The 23775-nt window shown below is 43.9% G+C and overlaps 1 pseudogene; it reads right to left on the reverse strand.

Moving 5' to 3' along the window:
- Positions 1-91: 91 nt before the first annotated feature.
- LOC149750756 (nuclear pore-associated protein 1-like) lies at positions 92-21069 on the reverse strand (annotated as a pseudogene).
- Between the last annotated feature and the right edge of the window lie 2706 nt (positions 21070-23775).

A 23775-nucleotide genomic window follows, 5' to 3' on the forward strand; every position in this document is an offset into this window, starting at 1 on the left:
GGAAAACAGGAGCACCAGGGAGAGAGGCCCTCTGCTGCCCATCAGAGGTCCCAAATATGGGCTGAGGTTGGTTTTGGGGCCAAAGGGATGGTTAAAAATTGGGGTGGTGCAAGGGACCATCGGCACAGGTCGTGTGATGGACACTGGTACCCCTATAGGGTGCCTCTGCTCCATCCTGAAACCTGGGGGAGACCTAAAAATGACAGCTTGGGAAGGGGCAGTAGTGTCCATGTCAGTGACATCAATATCTACAGTAGGCTGGAAGGTCAAACTTCCAGATACCATGGCCATGCTAGTGGAAGGGATTGCCATAGAAGTCATGGGCTGCCCAGTTAAAATAGGGGGATTGATGGTAGGGACTGTAAGAGGGGTAGGTAAGTATAAAGGAGGGGTAGAATCTGAACAAATGGGTGTTGGGGTTTCCTTTTCATGGGATGGTGGCTGGAAGGAGAAAGCTGGGATGCTAGGAGGTGTGGGGAGGTCAGAAATAAGAGGTTTTGTGGCCATGACTGAATGAAAAGGGCCTTCATTCTTCTTAAGTGGAATTCCCAAAATGGGATTGGAAGCTGAAGCAGGAAGAGAATCAGCAGGCATAGCATGAGGAGGGGACTTAGCGACTGTGTATCTTGTTTCCTGATCAATATTAGGTGTCAGGGAAGGTGGAGGGAAAGACAGGTTGGGGGACCTGGAATATAGGTTGGCCAAGTCGGTGGTAGTAGCAGGGACCTCCAAGGGGTGAGTGGTCAGGCGCAGGGAGTCTGCAGTCTGTGAGGCAGGTGGGGAGAGAGAAGGGGCAGGCTGAGGGGCACTGCAGTCTTCCCTGACCTTCCTTATATTATTCAGGATCTTGATCCACTGACGCTCAGTGTTCTTCTCCAAGGTGCCTGGGTTTTTGGCAAGAGCTGAGCACGGAAGCTTAGGAGGAGGGGGCAGCTCACCTTGATCCCATGTCAGCGGCAGGGGGCAACCTCAGTCCTGGCAGTGGCAGAAAAAGCGGCAGAGGAATCTTCCGCTTACTGGGCCTACTGCTGGTAGACACCAGGGAAGGGGAGCTTCTTGGTGGGATGTCTGAACATTTTTCACGCTGCAGCTCCTTCCCAGACATCAGTGAGCTGATGAGCTGGGCCGGTGGTCTTCACCCAGCACTTGGCCCCTCCAGCAGCGGGGAGCAGCGTGCGGCTGGGACAGAGAACACCATGGCATGGGACTCAGGCTTCCAAGGAGACAGCACGTCTCCAGCATCTCCATCTGAGCGGATGACACGGCTTTCTGAGGAGGAGCTCACTGGAGACATCTGGGCGTTCTCACTCAGGTTGTCTTCTGGGTGCTCGGGAAGGAGGCCCAGAGGCTCAGGATCGCACTCGAGGGAAGTGAGGACTCCACTGATCTCCTGGGGCCTAGATGTCAATGGTATATCCCCATTGCTATGGTGGCCCCTCTTCCGATCGTCCTCTCCTTCCTTCCGTCTCTGTGTGATGCTTCTTCTTTGCTATGCCTCTTCGGGGCTCTTCTTGGACCTTCACCTCACTCTCCTTTGGGCAAGGAAGTGGGAGGTGACTGGATGTACCGGCTTCCTAACCTTGACTACCTGCTCAGGTGGTGAACGCAGGAGGGTAAATTTGCGCCCCGGTGGAGGAATCTTGATGGTTCTCGAGTGGCCGAACATCATGGAATTACGAGCAGACAGCACGGGCTTCTTTGGCGAGTCCCTCCAGCTCACCAAGGGAAGCATCCCCAGCCGGGAGTACCTGGCCTGCTGGATGGGCTATTGCGTTTTTGGCGCGATGTAAAAGCCAGGCGATAAAGGCACTCGATCCCGGTGGGACAGCCTGCGACCAGGGCAGAAGGCAGGCGCTGGAGCAGCGGGGTGGTCCCGGTCAGATGTGGCAGCCTCCTGGGAGGGAAAAACCAGCGGGTGACAGCCCACCGGGGCCCCACGGCGGGGCCGGCAGCAGCGGAGCCAGGTACGTAATTTACAAAGTAAATTGCCTGTGTAGAACCGGTTGTGCGTCAAGCAATCCCAGAATAGAGTGTGAAACTGGGAGAGCTTCTCCCTAGCTTCTAACTCCTCTCGAGGTCTAGCACACACTGGACGCTGGACAGCTCAGGCTGGCATTTGTGACACAGAGAAAGGGCGGGCGGGGTGGGGGGTAGGGTGGGGTAGGGGGCGCACGCAAGCCCAGCCCGTGAAGAAACCAGGCCCGAGGGCAAAGGGCAGGGCCCCAGAGCCCGACCCCTTCTGGACTTTCAAGCGGCTGGGACTTCTCGCTGTGGGTGGCAGGTGTTTGGCACCGGATGGGGCACCATGCAGAGACTGTTGGGGACTGTGGAAGCCTTCTCCTCCAGAGCTCACCCTGCCTGGGCACCAGCTCTCCAGGGCCCTCAGAGCCTGGGTATGTATCGGCCAGCCCTTCCCCTCCGTGGGGCCCAGAGGCCAGAGCCTGCTCAAAGCTGAGTCCTTTGCCCATTTTAAAATTCGGTTATTTGTCCGAGTTGTAAAAATTCTTTATATATCCCAGATAGAGCCCCTTATCAGCTAGATGATTTACCAGTATTTTCTCCCATTCTAGGGTTATCTTTTCCCTTTCTTGGTGGTGTCTTTTTTTTTTAATTTTTAAAAATTAAAAAAATAATTAATTAATTAATTTTTGGCTGCACTTGGTCTTCGTTGCTGTGTGCAGGCTTTCTCTGGTTGCAGCGAGCTGGGGCTACTCTTCATTGCGGTGCGCGGGCTTCTCATTGAGGTGGCTTCTCTTGTTGTGGAGCACGGACTCTAGGCTCACGGCTTCAGTAGTTGCAGCACACAGGCTCAGTAGTTGTCGCTCGCAGGCTCTAGAGCACAAGCTCAGTAGTTGTGGCACACGGGCTTAGTTGCTCTGTGGCATGTGGGATCTTCCCGGACCAGGGCTCGAACCCGTGTCCCCTGCATTGGCAGGTGGATTCTTAACCACTCTTGGTGGTGTCTTTTGCAGCACAAGTTTTAAATTTTGATAAGGAACAATACATTTGTTTTTTCCTTGTTGCTTGTGTTTCGGGTTTTATATTTAAGAAATAGTGCCTAAACTAAGATCACGAAGATTTACACCCCTATTTTCTTCAAAATAAAGTTTTATAGTTTTAAGTCTTAAATTGAGTCTTTGATCCATTTTGAGTTAATTTTTGTATATGTGTGAGGTAATGGTCCTAATTCTTTCTTTTGCATGTGGATATCTAACTGTCCCTGAACCATTTGTTGAAAAGACTGTTCTTTCCCCCATTGAATTATCTTGGCACCCTTGTCAAAACTCAATTAACCAGAAATGTGAGGACTTACTTTGGACTCTCAGTTCTATTCTGTTGATATATGTCTATCTTTATGCCAGTATGACACTGTCTTGATTACTGTAGTTTCGTACTAAGTTTTGAAATGGCAAAGTGTGAGTTCTTTAGTTTTGTTTGTCTTTTTCTAGATTGTTTTGGCTATTTTGTGTCCCTTGAATTTCCATATAAATTTTAGGATTAACTTGTCAATTTCTACAAAGAAGTCAGAAAATTGATGTGGATTGTATTGAATCTGTAGATTAATTTGAGCATTCCCATCATAAAAATATTAAGTCTTCTGATTGATGAACATGGGATGTCCTGTTTATTTGGGTCTTTTAAAATTTCTTGCAACAATGTTTTGTAGTTTCTAAGGAATAAGTTTGTACTTATTTTGTTAAATGTATTCCTAAGTATTTTATTCTTTTTGATGTTATTGTAAATGGAATTGCTGTCTTAATTTTATTTTTCGATTGTTCATTACAAGTGTATAGAAATACGATTTTTGTATATTAACCTGCACCCTTGTTGACTCATTTATTAGTTCTAATAGTTTTAGTAGTTTGTTCCTTAGGGTATTCTATACAAGGTTATATCATCTGTAAACAGAGATATTAGTTTTACTTCTTCATTTCTAATCTAGATGCCTTTCATTTCACTTTGTTGCCTAATTTCCCTGGTTAGAATCTCCAATAAAATGTTGGTTAGAGCCACAGACTGGACATCCTTATTTTGTTCCTGATCTTAGGGTGGCATCATTCTGTCTTTCACCATTAGGTATGATGTTAGCTGTGCATTTTTTGTAGATGCCTTAATTAGGTTGAGAAAGTTCCCTTCTATTCTTAGTTTGTTGGGTGTTTTTATCATGAAAGGGTGTGAATTTTGTCAAATGCTTTTTATGCATCGAGATAATCATATGGTTTTATCATTTATTCTGTTGATATGATGTATTATATTACTCAATTTTTGGATTTTAAACCAACCTTATATTCCTGGGGTAAATCCCACTTGGTCATGGTGTATAATACTTTTTGTATGTTGATGGATTTAGTCCATTTTGTTGAGAAATTTTGCATCTATATTCATAAGGAATATTGGTTTGTAGTTTTCTTGTGATGTCTTTGTCTGATTTTGGTATCAAGGTAATACCAGTTTCTTAGAATAAGTTGGAAAATATTATCACCTCTTCTATTTTGGGGAAGAGTTTGTGAAGAACTGGTATTTATTCTTCCTTAAATGTTTGGTAGAATTCACTAGTGAAACAATATGGGCCTGGAGTTTTCTTTGTGGACAGTTTTTTGATTACTAATTTGATCTCTTAACTTGTAATTGATCTATTCAAAATTTGTTCAAATTTTCTGATACTTCTTGTGTCAATTTCAGTAGTTTACATCATTCTAGGAATTTGTCCATTTCATTGAAGTTATCTAATTTGTTGGTACATAGTTGTTTACAATATTCCCTTATAATCCTTTAAAAATTTTTCTGTAAGGCCAGTAGTGGCATTACCCTCTTTCATTTCTGATTTTAGTAATTTGAGTCTTTTTTCCTCAGTCTTTAGTCTTTTTTCCTGGTCAATCTAGCTAAAGACTTGTCAATTCTGTTAATCTTTAAAGAAAAAAACCTTATTTTTTATTTTGCATATTGTTTTTCTATGCTCTATTTCATTAATTTCCACTCCAATCTTTATTATTTCCTTCCTCTATTTTCCTTGGGTTTGGTTTATTCTTTTTATTATTGAATATTGAGCATTTGTTTTTATATATTCTGGATACAAGTTCTTTGTTGGATATGTAATTTGCAAACATTTTCTTTCAGTCTATAGCTTATCTTCTCACTCTCTTAACAATACCCTCCACAGAGCAAAAGTTTTAAATTTTCATTAAGTTCAATTTATCAATTTTTAAAGAATTATGTTTTTAATATCATATCTACAAACTGTTTGCTTAACTCAGAGTCATAAAGATTTTCTCCTGTCTTTTAATATTTTAATAGCTTTACATTTTACATTTTGACCTATGATCCATTTTGAGTTAATTTTTGTATAAGGCATGAAGTTTAGGTTGAAATTCATTCTTTTGCATACCAAAAGAATGACCAAATGTTCTAACATTATTTGTTAAAAAGACTATCCTTCGTCTATCGAATTGTCTTTGCACCTGTGTTGAAGGAATAATTGGCCATGTCTGTGTGCATCTATTTCTGGATTCTCTTTTGTTCCACTGATTTATGTATCTATCCCTTTGTTAATACCACACTGTCTTCATCACTGTAGCTTTATAGTAAATATTAAAATTGGGTGCCACGAATCCTCCAACTTTATTCTTTTTTTTCCATATTTGCTTTGATTATTCTAGTTCCTTTTAGCTCTCCTTAAAAACTTTAAAATATGTTTGTCTGTATCTGCAAAAATTCCTGCTGGCATTTTGATTAGAATTGTGTTGAATGTATAGCTCAATTTCAGCTTCAAGGAAGAACTGAATTTTAACTATATTGCATATTCCAGCCCATGAACATGATATGGCTCTCCTTCCATGTAGATCTTCTTTCATTTCTTTCATCAGCATTTCATAGTTTTCAGCACACAGATTCTGAACTTCTTGTGTTAGATTTATACCTAACTATTTCATTTTGGGGGGAACCACTGAAAGTGCTCTTTTAAACATTTGGTTTCCAATTGTTCAGTACTATTATATAGATATAACATTTGATATTTATAAGCAGACATTGTATCTTGTAATTTTTCTAAATTCACTTACTAGTTATAGGAGCTTTTTTTTGTATATTCCTTGGGATTTTCTACATAAATAATCATGTCATCTTTAAGTAGGGATAGTTTTACTTCCACTACAATGCTGATTGGGAGTTATGAGAGTAGAGATCCTTGCCATGTCTTAATCTTAGGGGGGAAAGGTTTAGTCTTTCACCCTTAAATATGATATTAGTTCTGGGTTTCAGGCAAGCTTTGAGTCCAGGCTGGGAGATACTAGAGGAGTAAAACAAGAAGACTCACCACTGGATTAGTGGTTCTTCAAGTTCTGGTTTCCTTCCTCAGCCCTCTTGCTATTCTTTACTTTTCAGAGTCCTCAGATAACTGTTCCATGTGTTCTTTCTGGGATTTTTTGGTTGCATACAATGGCAGAGATAGGGTGGAATGTGCTTACTCCATCTTAACTGGAACCAGAGTCAAATGATCACCTTTTAATTACTTATACCTTAACAAGCACATGGAAGTTAATTCAGGACAATCCAAGGTATACAGTCGGCCCCCAACATATGCAGACTCAGCTACTTGCATTTGTTTAAAAAATAAGTTGGTAAAGGTTTGGAATCGTTGGAGCTTTCTTAGGATGCCATTATTCCAACCTCTGTGGAACTACATATTCCTGTGTTTAAACAGCAGATTTGAAATAAATGATAATAGCATAGTGAGTGTAAAGATGAAGAATGAGAACTTGAGTTAATTTTGTCACTGTATGTGACCTCTTGGAGATTTTTGTTTGTGTTTGAAATTTAAAACAGCAAAACAAAGTGAAATTTGAGGTGCAATATTTTGGTTTGGTAAGCATGCTGTAGTTCAGGTAAAAATCAAAGATATTAATTCCAAATCCTTATTTGTGCCTTTTACAATATTCTCCGAACTTTTATGGAGTTCACACTTTTGGAAGTCCTTTTTAGTGTGTGATTTTTTTTAAACTTTGGGAAAAAAATTATCCTTTCTTTTCAATATCACCTTGTCTACTAAAAATGCTGCTGAATGTAGGTATATTAGTGAAACGACTATCCCAGGCAAATGAAACTGTGTGTACAATAAGAACAAAGTTCGAAAGTTAATGTTAGCTTTTGAAATATTGTGCAATCTAAAAGAAAGCATAGACATAAGGGGATCAACTGATAATTTGTTCTTTGCCCCACATGATTTGTTTTCTGAATTATATTTTATTATTTGGTGTGAAATTTTAGATGACGTTAGTAAGACACAAATGTTTGCAGAGGGCCAGAATCAACCTTGAACAATGTATGGTAAAATTCATGCTTGAAGATTGGCACATAAAAATCGTAGCTATATTGGCTATATAACAGAAAATGAAAGGAATGAACATTTACAAGGAAACAAAGAATCCAATTTTGAAGAAGAATTCCAGGAGAAATGACAAAATGTGCCAGAAGAAGTAAAAAGGCAATGTTTCAATACTCTGATCATTTCTACCAAGAACTGGACACTCATTCTAAAGCAGTGACTCAAATAATGTCAATATCTGCTATCATTCAGCCGTTTCATCTTATTTTGCCAAATAAAAATGGAGATTTTTACCAGACATAAGAGAACAGTGAAGATACTCTAGTGGAAATTTTGGACTCTGGAGACAAACTGAAATCCACTAGCGTGTATCCTCCAAAAACAAAGTAATATGCAGCGTTATGATTTCTGGAATTTGTTGTGAAATGGGTTTTTAAGACTCTCCATCAAAGTATTTATGGGTTGCTTCATGTAAAAGAGATTTTTCAAAATTAAAACTGATAGAAAGGAGTAAAGATGGATTGATAGGTTATACTGTCTATTTAACATGCATACATGAAGAATATAATTTTGATGAAGTCACTTGCAAATTTGTAAAAGTTAAAGCTTGAAAATAAATTTTATTGTTATTATTCATTATTGCAATAGATCAATAGGGGGTATGTTTCCCCCCTTTTTTAAAAACCACATTGATGTATTTAGAAAGCATTTATCTTTCCTTTTTACTTTTTGGTATTATAATACTTGTTTTATTTTTTATTATTTTAAATTTTAATGGCATGATTATACATACAAAGTTCAACAGAAGAAACTTTTCACTATATTTCTTTTCTATCTGATTATTTTTCATTTTATTTCATACTAATTATTGAAAATAATTTTTTCATATAGTGAAAGGGGTTAAACATGACCCATTGCAAGTATCAAATATATTAGGCATACCACTGTACAGGATTGCTTTACCTGCTTGCCACATGCCAAGGAATTAACACTCCCAGGGATCAGTCCTCTACAAATGATTTTTGCCAGTTGGTATATAACTGTTCCAGCTCCCTTGCTTTTTGGGTGGGGGTAATTCTGAGTTTTATGTTTTGTGCCATTTCCAAGAGTTTCCTCATGAGATTGAGATCCAGCTGCCCACTGTTGTAGCTGGCTTAACAGTAAACCCTGCATTAGCACCTTTCCTTCCCTGCATCTCTTCCTTGCTTCCCTACTGGTACTCTAGTACCTCCCAAATACACTCAAATCCGTATATTAGAGTCTTCTTCTGGGGGAACCATTACTATTTAATCTAGAACAGCCATTGGGCTTTTTCTTTTTTAATGTCAGTGATTTACTAAAGAAACTGAGGCAATTTTCCTGTTTCTTCATGGTGTCATTTAATTCTTTTCTTCACCCCCTGTATTTCTGGTAAACTGGAAGTTAGTTATAAAAGGTCGTTTAAAGTCAGGTAAAACATCCTTGTTAAGAGTATTTCATAGGTCATACTTTTTATTTCATACTACACAACATCAGAATGCATACTTCGTCCGTCTGTTGTCACACCAATAGTGTTGCTAAAATTGATCAATGGGTTTAGTTGGGGACAGTCTGACTCCTTGATTGATAAGGTGCATTTTCCCCCTTTATAACCTCTTAGTAATCTGTAAATGGATAATCTGATACCTTGCAAATCTCTAGTTCGTTATTGTGGTAAGCAAAATAACACCTTTCCCCCAAAGAAGTCCGTGTCCTAATCTCCAGAATTTGTGAATATGTTATGTTACCTAGAAAGAGAGAATAAAGATTGCAGGTGGAATTAAGGATGATAATCAACTGATGTTAAGGTAAAGAGATTACTTTAGATTATCCAGGTGAGCCCAGTGTAAGCACGAGGGTCCTTTAAAGAGGGAGGCATGGGGGGAGGGGTCAAAGTCAGAAAGAGATTTGAAGATGCTACACTGATGGCTTTGAAGAAGGAGAAAGAGGCAGCTAGGCAAGGAATGCAGGCGGCCTCTAGAACCTAGGATAGGCCAGGAATCAGATTCTCTCCTAGGGCCTCGTAAGGAACACAGCCCTCATGACATCCTGATTTTTAGCCCATTGAGACTCATTTCAGACTCCTGACCTCCAGAACTGTAAAATAATAAATTTATGTTGCTTTAAGCCACTAAATGTGTAGTTACAGTAGCAATAGAAAATGAATACATCCACCAAACTTTGATCGAATGTGTTTTGCATCCACTGATCATCATTACCTAGAACATTATTCCATGAGGGCTTGCAAAAAAGTGTTTTTCTAATTCCATCATTCCATCAATATTTTCTAGTTGAAATTATTTTGTAAGGAAAGACCTTTCCTCATTAGCCAAGATATTTGGTTACATGCAATTTGACAGGCAGTTTGAGTTGAAAAGGCAGGCTCAATGATTTATATTTTCCCATTAATTGCCAAAATTCAGAATTAGGAGTGGGTATAATAGCTATCTCCAATGGTGATAAATGCATTTTTAAAGAGGATCATTATGATATGTGTTGACCTCAGCCAAGACAAATTCTATAAGCCTTCTTTACCTCATCTGCAAAATGGGGATGATGGTGGTCTTACCTCAGAGTTTGCTGTAAGGACATAATAATAAGTTTATGCACCTAATAACAGATCCTCAAAATGTCTGAAGGAAAAATTGACAGAATCAAAGGGAGAAACAGTTCTACAATAATAGTTGGAGACTACAGTATCTCCCTTTCAATAATGGATGGAAAAACCAGACAGAAAATAAGGGAAGCAGACTTAAGAATGAAATTCTGATACATGCTACAACATGGATGAAGCCTGAAGACACTGTACTTAGTGAAGTAAGCCAGTCCTGAAAGGATGCATATTGTATGATTCCACTGATATAAAGTACCTAGAATAGCCAAATTTATAGAAACAGAAAGTAGAACAGGGACTTCCCTGGTGGTCCAGTGGTAAAGAATCCGGCTTCCAACGCAGGGGACGTGGGTTCGATCCCTGTCGGGGAACTAAGATCCCACATGCCACGGGGCAACTAAGCCCGCAGACCACAACTACTGAGCCCATGTGCCTAAACGAGAAAGCCTGCGTGCTGCAAACTACAGAGCCCAAATGCCCTGGAGCCCGCGGGCCACAACTAGAGAGAGAAAACCTGCACGCCACAACTAGAGAGAAGCCCACGTGCTGCAACGAAAGATCCCATGTGCCTCAACGAAGATCCTGTGTGCTGCAACTAAGACCTGACGCAGCCAAATAAATAACAACAACAACAACCAAAAGAAAGTAGAACAGTTGTTACCAGGGGCTGAGGGGAAGAGAGAATGGGGAGTTAGTGTTTAATGGGTACAGAATTTCAGTTTGGGATGATGAAAAAGTCCTGGAGACGGATGATGGGGATGTTTGCAATGCGAATGTAATTAATGCCACTGAGTGAGTGAGTTGTACACTTAAGAATACTTAAAATGGGGCTTCCCTGGTGGCACAGTGGTTAAGAGTCTGCCTGCCAATGCAGGGGACACGGGTTTGAGCCCTGGTCTGGGAGGATCCCACATGCCGCGGAACAACTAAGCCCGTGTGCCACAACTACTGAGCCTGCCCTCTAGAGCCCGTGAGCCGCAACTGCTGAGCCCGCGAACCACAACTACTGAAGCCCGCACACCTAGAGCCCGTGCTCCGCAACAAGAGAAGCCACTGCAATGAGAAGCCCATGCACTGCCATGAAGAGTAACAGCCACGAAGAGTAGCCCCTGCTCACTGCAACTAGAAAAAGCCCATGTGCAGCAACGAAGACCCAACGCAGACAATAAATAAATTTATAAAAAGAATAGTTAAAATGGTAACATTTATGCATATTTTATTGCAATAAAAATAAATTAAAAATCTATAATACTGGGGCTTCCCTGGTGGCGCAGTGGTTGAGAGTCCACCTGCCAATGCAGGGGACGCAGGTTCGTGCCCCGGTCCGGGAAGATCCCACATGCCGCGGAGCGGCTGGGCCTGTGAGCCATGGCCGCTGGGCCTGTGCGTCCAGAGCCTGTGCTCCACAACGGGAGAGACCACAGCAGTGAGAGGCCCACATACCGCAAAAAAAAAAAAAAAAATATATATATATATATATATATATATATATATATAAAATACTAATGTAGAGCTTACTATGTTCTAGGCACTGCTGTAAGCACTTTACATAATATAAGCACACTTGCTTAGTATATAAATAATACACTCTGGCACATAGAAGGCGCTGATAAATGGTAGCTAATAATAATAATTACTGGTTGTTGATGATGACAATCCCCATTTTGAAAATAAAAGACAGGAGCTCAGGGAGTTTACTGGACTTGCCCAAGATCACTCAGCCTGAAAGTGGTGGTTCAGGGTCCACTTGGCTGCCAGACTCCAAAACCCTCACTTTCCCACTCTTCTGCTTCCCATGAATTATTGTATTTTATAGCCAGCACTGAGAGCAACGGAAAAGATGGAAACGATTCCATCAATGCAGACAAATAGCTGTTAGCAACCAAGATTATCAGTGCAATAAAAAATGATACAATCAGAGAATCTCTACATGCAAAGATGCTCAATATCACTATCACCAGGGAAATGCAAATGAGAACTACAATGAGATGCCACTATCCAACCACTAGAATGACTCAGGTGAAAAAGTGATAATATCAAGCATTGACAGGTTTGTGGAACAATCAAAACTTTCATACATTGCTGGTGGGAATATAAAATAGCTAAACTACTTTGAAAAACAGTTTGGCAGTGTTTAATAAACACACACTTATCATATTTCCCCCAATCCTACTCTTAAGTATTTATTCAAGAGAAATAAAAACGTGTCCGCATTGAGACTTGTACTGGAATGTTTATAGCCACTTTATTCATAATAGCCCCAAACTGAAAACAATCCAAATGTCTATCAACTGGTGAGTGGATAAACAAATTGTGGTATATCCATACTAATTCAGCAGTAAAAATGAATGTAATATTAATATATGCAAAATTATGGATGAATCTCGAAAACATTATGCAAAGAGGTCAAACAAAAAAGACTATATATCATATACCATTTACATAAAATTCTACAAAAGGCAAAACTACAGTGAAAGAAAGCAGATCGGTAGTTGCCAGAGGTTAAGGATCAAGAGGTGGGACCAGTTGCAGAGGAGCACGAGGGAATATTTTAGGGTGTTGGATGTTACACAGTTGTACACCTAAAACAAGTGAGATTTATTGCATGTAAATTATGTGTCCATACAGTTAGTATTAAGAAATCGAAGGAGTTAAGTAAACCTCCTATAATGTTAACTTGAATTAGTCATATTAGTATAAATTCACAATTTGAAAATATGCATATTCTCCACTCTATTCCCCCCTTTCTCTTGGAGCCACCCCTGAATGGGCTGTGGTATAAAAAGTCCATTTTCAGCTTGCACAAATACATTGAGTCTACCCGTCCATGAACCAGGCCTGGGTTTTTCTCCTTCCCATCAACTGCTTGTTGCAAACCTCCTCTGAAGCCATAGGTCAAGCTGATGGAGAGGCCTCAATGCAATAGAGGTAGGAGACATGGAATTTGGGTCCTATTTGCACCTTCTCAAGCCTGGTACCAAGTGTACCCTTTAAATTATATCATAGAATTACTGGTGTATCTGATAATACCTACCTCTTGATAAGCATCTCTGATTTCATAGTCATCTGATATTCTAGGTCAGGTGCTTGGTTTATATCCTAAGGTCCAGTAACATGCCAGGCGCTTGTCTTTGAATAGTGAAGACTTCTCTGCTGTAGAAATATGAATACCATTCTTCCGGAATCCTAGAAGCCTACACTGAAACCCTTATTTTGAGGCTAGTCAGAGATTCCGCATGGTTTTTTGTCTACCATGGACACCTCTAACATCGTTGGGTCTACTGGGTCATATAGACCAGGGTCAGGGCAGCTTTTACAGCAACCTGAACCAGCTGTAGAGAGCTCTCAAGGTAGGTAACCTTTTAAGTCACCCAGAAAATGGATTAGAGCAGTATACCTAAGTGTAGGCTGGACTGCTAAGGGCTGTGACTCTTAGTTGTAGGAGATTAAAGTGCAATAACAGCCTTTACTTCGGGGTGGTGGGATGTCCTCCAATGCCCTATGCCATTAGACTACTGAAGTGTTGTTAATGTGGCAGGCCCTTAATCTATGTAGGGTGAATCTACTCTCTGGCACATAAGTTTCTTTCCAAGAGTACTTCTGCTCATGAGATCTGATTAACAGGATATCATCAGCTCGGTGGATCACTATGATGATATTCTGTGGCAATGTCAGAATGATCAATGTTCCTTTGACTTATACTGAGACAGAAAGGAGGATTATCGTTGCCCTGGGGCAAGAAGGTCAGTGTGTACTGCTGCTCATCCTAGGTGAATGTGAAATGAGAATTGTGAACTGCTGATCTTCCTTTTTGATGGGGATTACAAAGAATACATTTGTGAATCAGTAGATCCATACCAAGTGCTGATTGATTCTAGCAGAGTTACCATATCTGGCACAATGGTTGCGGTTGGTTAAATTTCTGGTAGTCCACTATTGTCCACCATGATCTATTTTTTGCAGGGGATATAATGGTGAATTAGAGAGGGTTATGGTAAAAATCACCACCCCTGCATCCTTTAAATCACTGAGGGTAGAACTAATTCCTGCCGTTCTATCCACGATGTAGCACTGCTTCTGATTCCTTCTCTTGGGCAGGGCAGGGGACAGTTTCAGGGGTTCTCACTTGACCTTTTCTCACAGGATGGATATTACTGTAAGATGGACTTGGACCAGGACTCCCTGTGTCATCTGGCCTTCATACAATCCCAGTCCAGCAAGGGAGCCATGATGGCATATTGGGTTTCTCGGTAGGAGTGCCAGTTCAGGCACTTTATTCAATAGCTCTCAAGGGACTTGGGTGTTTCCCTTTCTCCAGTATGGAATTAGTCTTATAACTGGTTATAGGGCTTTTGGGGGAAAGGGGGGTAATATGTATTATATATATTTGCTATGACACTGCCAGCTCCTTCCTCAAGGGGACCTGGCCTCTCCTTCAATTAATGGACTCTGGATCTGAGAACTGGCTCAAGTCCAGAAACTGGGCAAGGGACCGTCATTTTCCGCTGTGGCAACCGATTATCAGTCTCCTGCTTCCATGCTTTGGTACTTTTTGGTTTATAAGTCTACACTCTAGAAGGCTGCCTATCTAATCTCTGGAAACACTGGTCTGTTAGCCATCATCACACATACTTATGGGTCAGAGTCTCTGGTTACCGTTCCAGTTTTGTTGCCCATAACACCCACCTTGCCTCTGATGTTTTAAGTGCTACCACCTGGCCTCTGAGAGTTCAGATTTCTATATTCCTACCGCCACTAGGTAGCCCAGTTCCATAGCTCTGTCTTTACCGTCGACTTGGCTTACAGAGGAAGCCACCACTGAGTTTCTTCTAGAACCTCCCTTGTTATTCCACACATCCACTTAGTAAAGTGAGTGTCTTCTAGCCCTCCTACAGAACTTAGTCCGTCGGTGGCTGTCTGGTCTTACATCATAAATCCACGCTAGCATGCCGACTCCTCTGAGCCTCTGACCTCTTCCACAGCACTCTGCCGAGGCAGCTATGGTATTTCCACCTCATTTACTGTAGGCCATTGTCATCTCCAAGTTTCAAGGAACCATCCTAGCAACGTGTTAAGGTTGACTTTGAACATCCTTGTCAGGTTGTGAAGTCCTGAGTGACAGGAGCACCCACTTCAATAAACTATCTCCTGTCTACCCTTATAGTTTTCTTCCACCACGGTCGAACGCCCTCATGTATAATCTTCCAGTTCCTCCTGGAACTATTTATTAGTTAGTCCCTGTAGCTCTGATGGTGAAGAATCTATCTTTTTTAAAAATTAATTAATTAATTTGGCTGTGTTGGGTCTTCGTTTCTGTGCGAGGGCTTTCTCTAGTTGCGGCGAGCGGGGGCCACTCTTCATCGCGGTATGTGGGCCTCTCACTGTCGCGGCCTCTCTTGTTGCAGAGCACAGGCTCCAGATGCGCAGGCTCAGTAATTGTGGCTCACGGGCCCAGTTGCTCCGCAGCATGTGGGATCTTCCCAGACCAGGGCTCGAACCCGTGTCCCCTGCATTGGCAGGCAGATTCTCAACCACTGCGCCACCAGGGAAGCCCCAAGAATCTGTTATCTTCCATATAAAGGCCGGTACTGCTCCATCAAGTCATGCTGAGATCAGACCATAGTTTTTGGTCTACATGTTATGGGCAGTGGGGTGGAGTTGGCAGGGGTGGGGGGTGGGGGGAGGCAGGAGTAGAATCATTGTCTTGGGAGGCATTTGTCTTAGGTGAGGACTTTGCATTGTCTCTTGGCAATGGGAGGCTTCTCTTCTCTGTGAGGGGAAGAAGGGAGGCATTTGTGCCAACATACGGGGTTCAGGAGAATGTGGAGGTCTGAAGTTCTTAAACTGGATCCCAAGTCTCAGGGTCTCTTCTGCCCCGTGGACCCTAACTTTAGCCCAGGACTTCCTGGGGCTGTGGATTCAGTCTCTTTGGTAACCCGGCCATGCTTACAATAAAATCTTGGGCTGATTTTTGGCACAGTCTGTCCTCCAGCTGCAAAGGATAAATGTCTCTTTAAATTGTGCCATGGAGACCTTCTGGTTTTCACAGTGCGCCCTGAGTTGCTGGTGGACTTTACTGAGCCAGTCAGATTCTCTGTCTTCAAGGCTTCTGAGGCAGATAACAAAAGCTAACCAGCTCCATGATCCTTGTAGCTGTCACTGCCTCCATACCTTTCAAGCGCTGGAGCTTTACATAGCCTTTGATTCCCTTTCCACTTACATATCTGCCCAGTCCATCGCAGGTGAGAGTCATGAATTGTAATGCTGCAAAATCATCCCACTTCCCACCAGAAATGGCATTCTTTTTGCCATCTTACTGTTTAGTGATATAATTCTGGAATCTCCTCCTAACATCTGCTTTCTAGGGTCATTTCTGTTACCAGCTACTCAGTTTGGGTTTCCCGGAAAGTATATCTTGAGACAAGAATTTGGGTGTGAGTAGTTTATTTGGAAGGTGATTCTAGGAGGCACAGTGAGGGAGTATAAAAATGAGGTAGGAAATGGAGAAAAGCTAATAAAAGTTATGCTAATGAGTGGGTTGCCTCTGACATCACCTGCAGCTCAGTACGACTGGGGACCCTCTAATGGCTAGGAGGTGGGAGGTCTTACCCACCAAACTCTAGGCTCTTCTTGGGTTAGGCTGTTTCTGGGGTATTAACTCCTCAGCATTTCTGGCCAGCCCTGCATGTGACTGAGAAGACTCCACTACTAGAGAAAGTTCTCAGGCAAAGACATAAGCTGTTGGCACTCTGCAGGGTAGGGTAGGGCTCCAGGCAACCCACATCTCCTTTCTGATCCCACAACCTCCTCCCTGGTGTGTCCCAAGGCTCCAAGCTGACCATGTCGTTGTGCTGTTTCAAATCCTACAATGACTTCCTGTGGTTCTCAGGATGGAGTAGCTGCAGTTCCCTGAGGGCCAGTGAAATGCCAGATGTTGTATAAAGGTCTGCTCTTGCATTAGTACGTTTTATCTTTACAAGAGCCTCATCATGTTCATTCCACTGAGGAGAGAACTGAGTCCCAAAGAGGTTTGAATGCCTCTGACTGGCACAGAGACACCCTTCATAATGCTGTCCCTGCCTGCTCTTCCTCACTCTGAGCCCTCTCCTTTGTCTCAGCCATACCAAGCCACTTGCAGTTCCCTAAACAGACCCATCTTCATACCTTCCTACTTTTCTCTGTGCAGATTTCTTTGTCTAAAAAGCTTTTTCCTTTCAATATCTTACAAATGCCTTCCTGTCCTTCAAGACTCAGCTTAGGTGACACCTCCTCCAGAGAGTCCTCCTGCCCTGCCAGGCCGAGTTAGCCCCTCCTTGGTGCTGCCACAGTCTCTGGGCTCTCTATCAGACCACTGCCCCCTTGGTGTTCTGTTTGCCTGTTTACGTGTTTGTGCCCCTGCCAGGAGAGGCTGAAGGAACACTCAGTGGATATTTGCGAGGTGAATGAAGGATTAGCCCATTTATTTTAGTTCTCACTCTTTGCTAGTTTGTGCTGTTTCCCCACTTTTTCACATTCCTAAGTTTTTCCAAGGCCAAGCTGTAGGCTTCTAGGGAGGCAGCCATCTCTGCTCTCTTCCCTGGATTGGAAGCTCCTGGAGGGCAGGAAACATAGTAGACTTCTCATCACTGTCTCCCAGCACCTAAGCCAGGCCTGGCCCAAGAGAAGATGGCAGAGCTCGACACACACAGCTGAATAAATGAATGACTAATAAGTGTTCTTCATGATGTGCCCATTCACGTGCTGTGTGCTGTGGAGATGAACAAGGCAGACATACCACGTCTCTGTCCTCAAATCTGGGTCCCTCTGGCAGCTGACCCTGAGAAAATGGCTCTTGTGCAAATAGGTTATCTGAGAGGTGATCCCAGAAAGCACTTTCCCAGGACAGAGAGGAACTGAGGCAGGCAGGCAGAGAGCCACCTGAGGCTGTGTCATTGAAGCTCATGTCCCCACAGTGAGCAACTGGAGCTTCATCGCGCTGGGAAACCCTGGGAACCCCTGTGCAGAACACATGCCTTAGAGCTCTCATGCTGAGGGTGAGGGAGCTGGGCTGTTTATACAGGGACTCTGACAGTCAGCGGTTGAGGGCGGTCACAAGGGTGGGGAAAACGGGCTCTGGTAGCCAGAGGAGGCCCTTAGGGAAAGCAGTGCAGATGCCGGCTGTGGAGTGGTAAGGACAAGGGCTGTGGGTGGAGAGTGGAGAGTGACTGCTACATCCAGCCAGTGACAGTCACATATACATGTCGTCACTGTACATCCAGCCAGTGGCAGTCACATATACATGTCGTCACTGTACGGCCAGCCTCCAGGTGAAAATTCCAAGGACCAGATAGGTGATGTAAAAGAGAGAAACGCTTGGGTGGAGAGCAGTTGCCTCTTAAAATTTGCCTACCCTCTGCTTTGCCAGTCCCTCTTACTCTGACAGAAAGTCACTGCTAGTTTTAAGGAGGATGCATGTGGGTGGAGGCTGTCTTTGATCCTGGGCTGCTGTCAGAGTTGTTAGACCCCTTGGGGCAGGGACTGTGATGGGTGGACAGTGTGTGCCCAGTATAAGTGGGAATGAGAAGGCTTTTCTGCTCCAGCCACTCGTCACCATGTGGGAGTCTGGGTTGCAAGAGGATGTGGGGTCAGATTCTTTTTTTTTAAAGAAAAGTGGTAATCTAGTTATTTATGTATAATCTCCTGATTTTAAATGTACTGGATTGAATAGTGTCCTCCTCACCACCCCCACCCCCCAGATTCATGTTCATCTGGAACCTCGCAACGTGATCTTATTTGGAAATAGGGTCTTTGCAGATGTAAGATGGGGTCCTATGGTTTAGAGTGGACCCTAATCCAATGACTGTGTCCTTATATGAAGAGAAAACAGGGACTTAGATACGCAGAGGGAAGATGGCCATGTGAAGACAGAGGCAGAGATTGGACTTGTGCTGCCTCAAGCCAGGGAGTGCCAAGGATTGCCAGCATCCACAAGAAGCTAGAAGAATTAAGCCAGGATTCTTCCCTAGAGCCTTAGGCAGGGGTTGGGGGAGGGGAAGGCCCTACTGACACCTTGATTTTGAGCTTTTAGCCTCCAGAACTGCAAGAGAATAAATTTCTGTCTTTTTTTTTAAACACCTTTACTGGAGTATAATTGCTTTACAATGGTGTGTTAGTTTCTGCTTTATAACAAAGTGAATCAGCTATACGTATACATATATCCCCATATTTCCTCCCTCTTGAGCCTCCCTCCCACCCTCCCTATCCCACCCCTCTAGGTGGTCACAAACCACCGAGCTGATCTCCCTGTGCTATGCGGCTGCTTCCCACCAGCTATCTATTTTACATTTGGGAGTGTATATATGTCCATGCCACTCTCACTTTGTCACAGTTTACCCTTCCCCCTCCCCATATCCTCAAGTCCATTCTCTAGTAGGTCTATGTCTTTATTCCCGTCTTACCCCTAGGTTCTTCATGACCTTTTTTTTTTTCTTAGATTCCATATATATGTGTTAGCATACGGTATTTGTCTTTTTCTTTCTGACTTACTTCACTCTGTATGACAGACTCTAGGCCCATCCACCTCACTGCAAATAACTCAATTTCGTTTCTTTTTATGGCTGAGTAACATTCCATTGTATACATGTGCCACATCTTCTCTATCCATTCATCCGATGATGGGCACTTAGGTTGCTTCCATCTCCGGGCTATTGTTTTAAGCCAACCAGTCTGCAGTACTCTGTTATGGCAGCCCTAGGACACTAATACAGTTGGCAGTGACTCATTTTTAAATGCCTTGTGCTGCTCCCATGGTAGGGGGGTAAAACACCTCTGGAGGCTGGTCCCTGAGTTGCCAGTTTACACCCTTGGCTTTGGGACCTGCTGTGACAGAGGGCAGGGGAGCTAAGGAGGAGCTGCTGGTGGTGCCTTGGGCAGCAGGGAAGGCTTCCCAGGGGCGGTGGGTTGGAGGAATGTGTCCCGCTTGACTGAGGAGGCAAAGGTGAATTGGTTGCTGGTGGGTGAAAGAAGGAAGTGCTGGGTTAGGCTGAGGTTTTGGGCTTGGTTGACAGAGGGTGTGGAGACGGCAGTGTCCAAGGTGGGGAGGACAAGCAGTTTGAGTGGAAGTCAGCTCAGGTTTTAACCTCTTGAGTTGGAGGTTTCTGTGGGACACGCAAGTGGAGACGGATGGGGCATCTGGGCATGTGGGTCTGTGCTTAGGAGAGGTCTCTGGGCTGGAGACAGAGAATTTGGGAATTGTCAGCAGGGAAGGACTGTGGCCAGAGAGGTAGGAGGGAAACCTGGAGTGACCACATCAAGGGGGCATGGGACCTTCTTGAAGGAGGGAGGTCAACACTGCCACAGGCTGCCAAGGGGTTGCTTTAGCAAATAGAAAGAAGGTTTTCTTTCATTTGCTTGTTTGAAAAACTCACAAAGCTTTTCAGAGAGGGTCAGAGACAGGAGGGGACAAGGACTCTTGTTGAGTGGACTGGGGATGGAAGCTGGGGGGGTGGGAAGAGGCACATGTGGGCTGCAGCAGAGGAAGCAACGAGTGTGGGAGGGCCACCTGCTGGTGTTGGGGGGCAGGTTTGAATGCAGGTGAGGAGGTGCCCAGAGAAGGAGGAGCTGATGGAAGGGGCGCAGGAGTTTCGGGGTGGCTTTGGGCAGGAGGAAGGATCCTGATTTTCAGAGGGACAGGAGGACAGGGGCGAGGATGGCGGAGGATGCTGACCACCGGTGAAGGGGAGAGCTGGGGAGGGGCCATCTGTTTGGGGGCCACAGCTGACTGTGAGGCAGGGTCTGGGGTCACCTGCTGAGAGCGAGGGCTGGGGGGTGAGGGTGGTGCACAAGGAGAGTGCCACTTACCACCAGTGGGCACAGCAGGGGCTGACCAGGGCCTCCTTGAGGGAGCCCCAAAGCTCACTCTCCTGCAAAGGCCTCACTGCTCCGTGCACACATTCTTCTTGAAGTGCCTAGTTTGGGGGTGCCAGGGGCTCTGTCCACAAGTTACAGCTGTCGGCTGAAAAGACTGACCTGTGTGGAGGCGTGCATCCCCCTGGGGGTCTCCAGCGCTCCAAGGCATGGCAGCAGGTGCAGCTGAAGACTCCTTTGAGCATCTGCTGTGTCTGAGGCGCTGGAACATCTTCATTTGTTTTACTCTTTGAAATAATCCTGTGAGAGTATTACTATTCCTCTTTTAGGAATAATAATGGAACTCCTTGCTTGGAGCATCCTGTGCACCAGGTTGGCCCTTTGCATTTGTCACCTCACCTCACTCCACCCTCCCGCCTGCCCTGTGGAGGAAGAAAAGATCGTCCCCAGGTTGCAGATGAAGAGGGCAGGGCGGGGGACGGAATTTAAGTACCTGAGCCCGGGGCGCCCAGCTTTTGGAGACCAGGTGCAGCCCTCCTTCTGCTCCAGCGTGTGCCCCTCCCATGCTACCCGTTCGGTGTATTCACTGTCCAGACGTTCGCCCCCCGACGGGGATGGTGAGCACGTCCAAAAGACTTCCCACCGCTGTCCAGCGCTGTCCTTTCAAGCCTGTCAGCAAGCCTCTTGAGAGCAAAATACCGTGCTGGCCGCCGCGGAGCCCCAGCTGGGGCCTGGTGTCAGGCTGTGCTCAGCAAGACAGTGGAACAACATTTCAGCCACTTGGGCTGAGCAGGCACTTTCTGTCCCCTGCTGAGTCAGCCAGCTGTGGAAGAAAAGGTCAAAGGACCTTATTTTAAGTCCTGGCTCTAGATCCATATGCTAAAGTCACTGAATTCCTCTGAGCCTCAGTTCCCCCATCTATAGGATGGAGGGAATATTTTCAGCAGCACTGCACAAACCTGGAAACCAAGGCCCACGCTCCATGTTTTGAGATGATTATTTTTCAATAATCGTTTTGTTAGTTACAGAAGAATCTCCACTAGTATTTACATAGTGCAAAAAAGCTGTTATTACTCCCAAAATGTGATATAAAAATTATCTTTCATACAGCAAAAACACTAAGATGAAAATCCCTTCATGTTATAATTCATCCTAGTTCTTTTTTTAACATCTTTATTGGAGTATAATTGCTTTACAATGGTGTGTTAGTTTCTGCTTTATAACAAAGTGAATCAGCTATACATATACATATATCCCCATATCCCCTCCCTCTTGAGCCTCCCTCCCACCCTCCCTATCCCACCCCTCTAGGTGGTCACATAGCACCGAGCTAATCTCCCTGTGTGGTGTGGCTGCTTCCCACTAGCTATCTATTTTACATTTGGGAGTGTATATATGTCCATGCCACTCTCTCACTTCGTCCCAGCTTACCCTTCCCCCTCCCTATATCCTCAAGTCCATTCTCTAGTAGGTCTGTGTCTTTATTCCTGTCCTGCCCCTAGGTTCTTCAGAACCATTTTTTTCCCCTTAGATTCCATATATATGTGTTAGCATATGGTATTTGTTTTTCTCTTTCTGACTTACTTCACTCTGTATGACAGACTCTAGGTCCATCCACCTCACTACAAATAACTCAATTTCGTTTCTTTTTATGGCTGAGTAATATTCCATTGTATATATATGCCACATCTTCTTTATCCATTCATCTGTCGATGGACACTTAGGTTGCTTCCATGTCCTGGCTATTGTAAATAGAGCTGCAGTGAACATTGTGGTACATGACTCTTTTTGAATTATGGTTTTCTCGGTATGTGCCCAGTAGTGGGATTGCTGGGTCATATGGCAGTTCTACTTTTAGTTTTCAAAGGAATCATTCTAGTTTTTTTATTCAAGCATTACAATTAAGACATTAAATTATAAATTTATGTGGTATATTTAGAAATTAAGTTACAAAATAATACAAATACTTTTAAGATGTGATGTGCCAACAATGTTAGGATTCAGATCCTAATTAGGATTCAGATTTCAGAGTAGGCAAACAGTCTGGTTGATTCTGTGATATGTGTAAGTGTTAGAAGGGGTAAGGGAAGAGGAAGATGTCCGTAAATAAATTATTTCACAGAAAAAACTTAAAGTAAAAAAAAGATAATTAAGTTTTTAAATGGATAAGTTACTGTTCTAACCTGTTGGCACAACGTACAAAACCACAGTAATAATAGCTGGTGTTTATGGAGTGCTTACTATGTACTGAGGGCTAGTCTCGCACTTTACATATGTTACTTCATTTAATTCTCATAACAACCCTGTGAGGTAGGTAAGGAAAGCGAGGCAGAGAAGTTAAATAACCTAGCCAGTAAACGATCTAGTGCCAATTCCGTGTCTTTACAGCTGACCACGTCCTCTCTCTTCCTGTTTCTTCGTCTATGAAGTGGGTTCACAATACTCAATAACATGCACCAACAGCACCTTGAGGGATCACTGTTACGTTTAGTAGTGCTTGGTCCCCCTATGCCCCTGGGGCTTCCAGGCTTGCCCTCACTGAGTGTCTGTCTGTCACCCCTCCTTTCATTTTACTGCCTTCACTTTCATTCTTTTTTTGGGTGTATTTTCTAACTCTCTCTAGGTCTTTTCTTTCTCAGTCTCCTACCGTGTCCCACCCCCATCCCCAAGAACCTCTCTGTTTTCTCCGCCGGTCCTCTGCTGCCCTCTTGTGGCCCAAGGTGGAAACGTCGCTCCTCGCGGACCCCACCCGTCTAGGGCGCTGCACTCCGGAGGACGCAGCTGGGGGCGAGCGCTGGTGGAGCCAGATGTGGAACCGCGCTGGAAGCTCGCCGTCTGCCCCCTTCGGACGAGCGAGTGGGTTTGGAACCCAGCCTTGGACTTGGCTCACTCGCGGAACTATGTGACCTCGTCTGGGGTCGGGGGCCAGAGGCCGGGCTCGAACCTGGGTTCTGTGTGAACCCCGTCTCTCCCATTC

The sequence above is a fragment of the Delphinapterus leucas genome, chromosome 1 (assembly GCF_059928025.1).
Source record: "Delphinapterus leucas isolate spDelLeu-1000000601 "Yukka" chromosome 1, BTC_Dleu_Yukka2, whole genome shotgun sequence".
NCBI classification, from domain to species: Eukaryota; Metazoa; Chordata; class Mammalia; order Artiodactyla; family Monodontidae; genus Delphinapterus; species Delphinapterus leucas.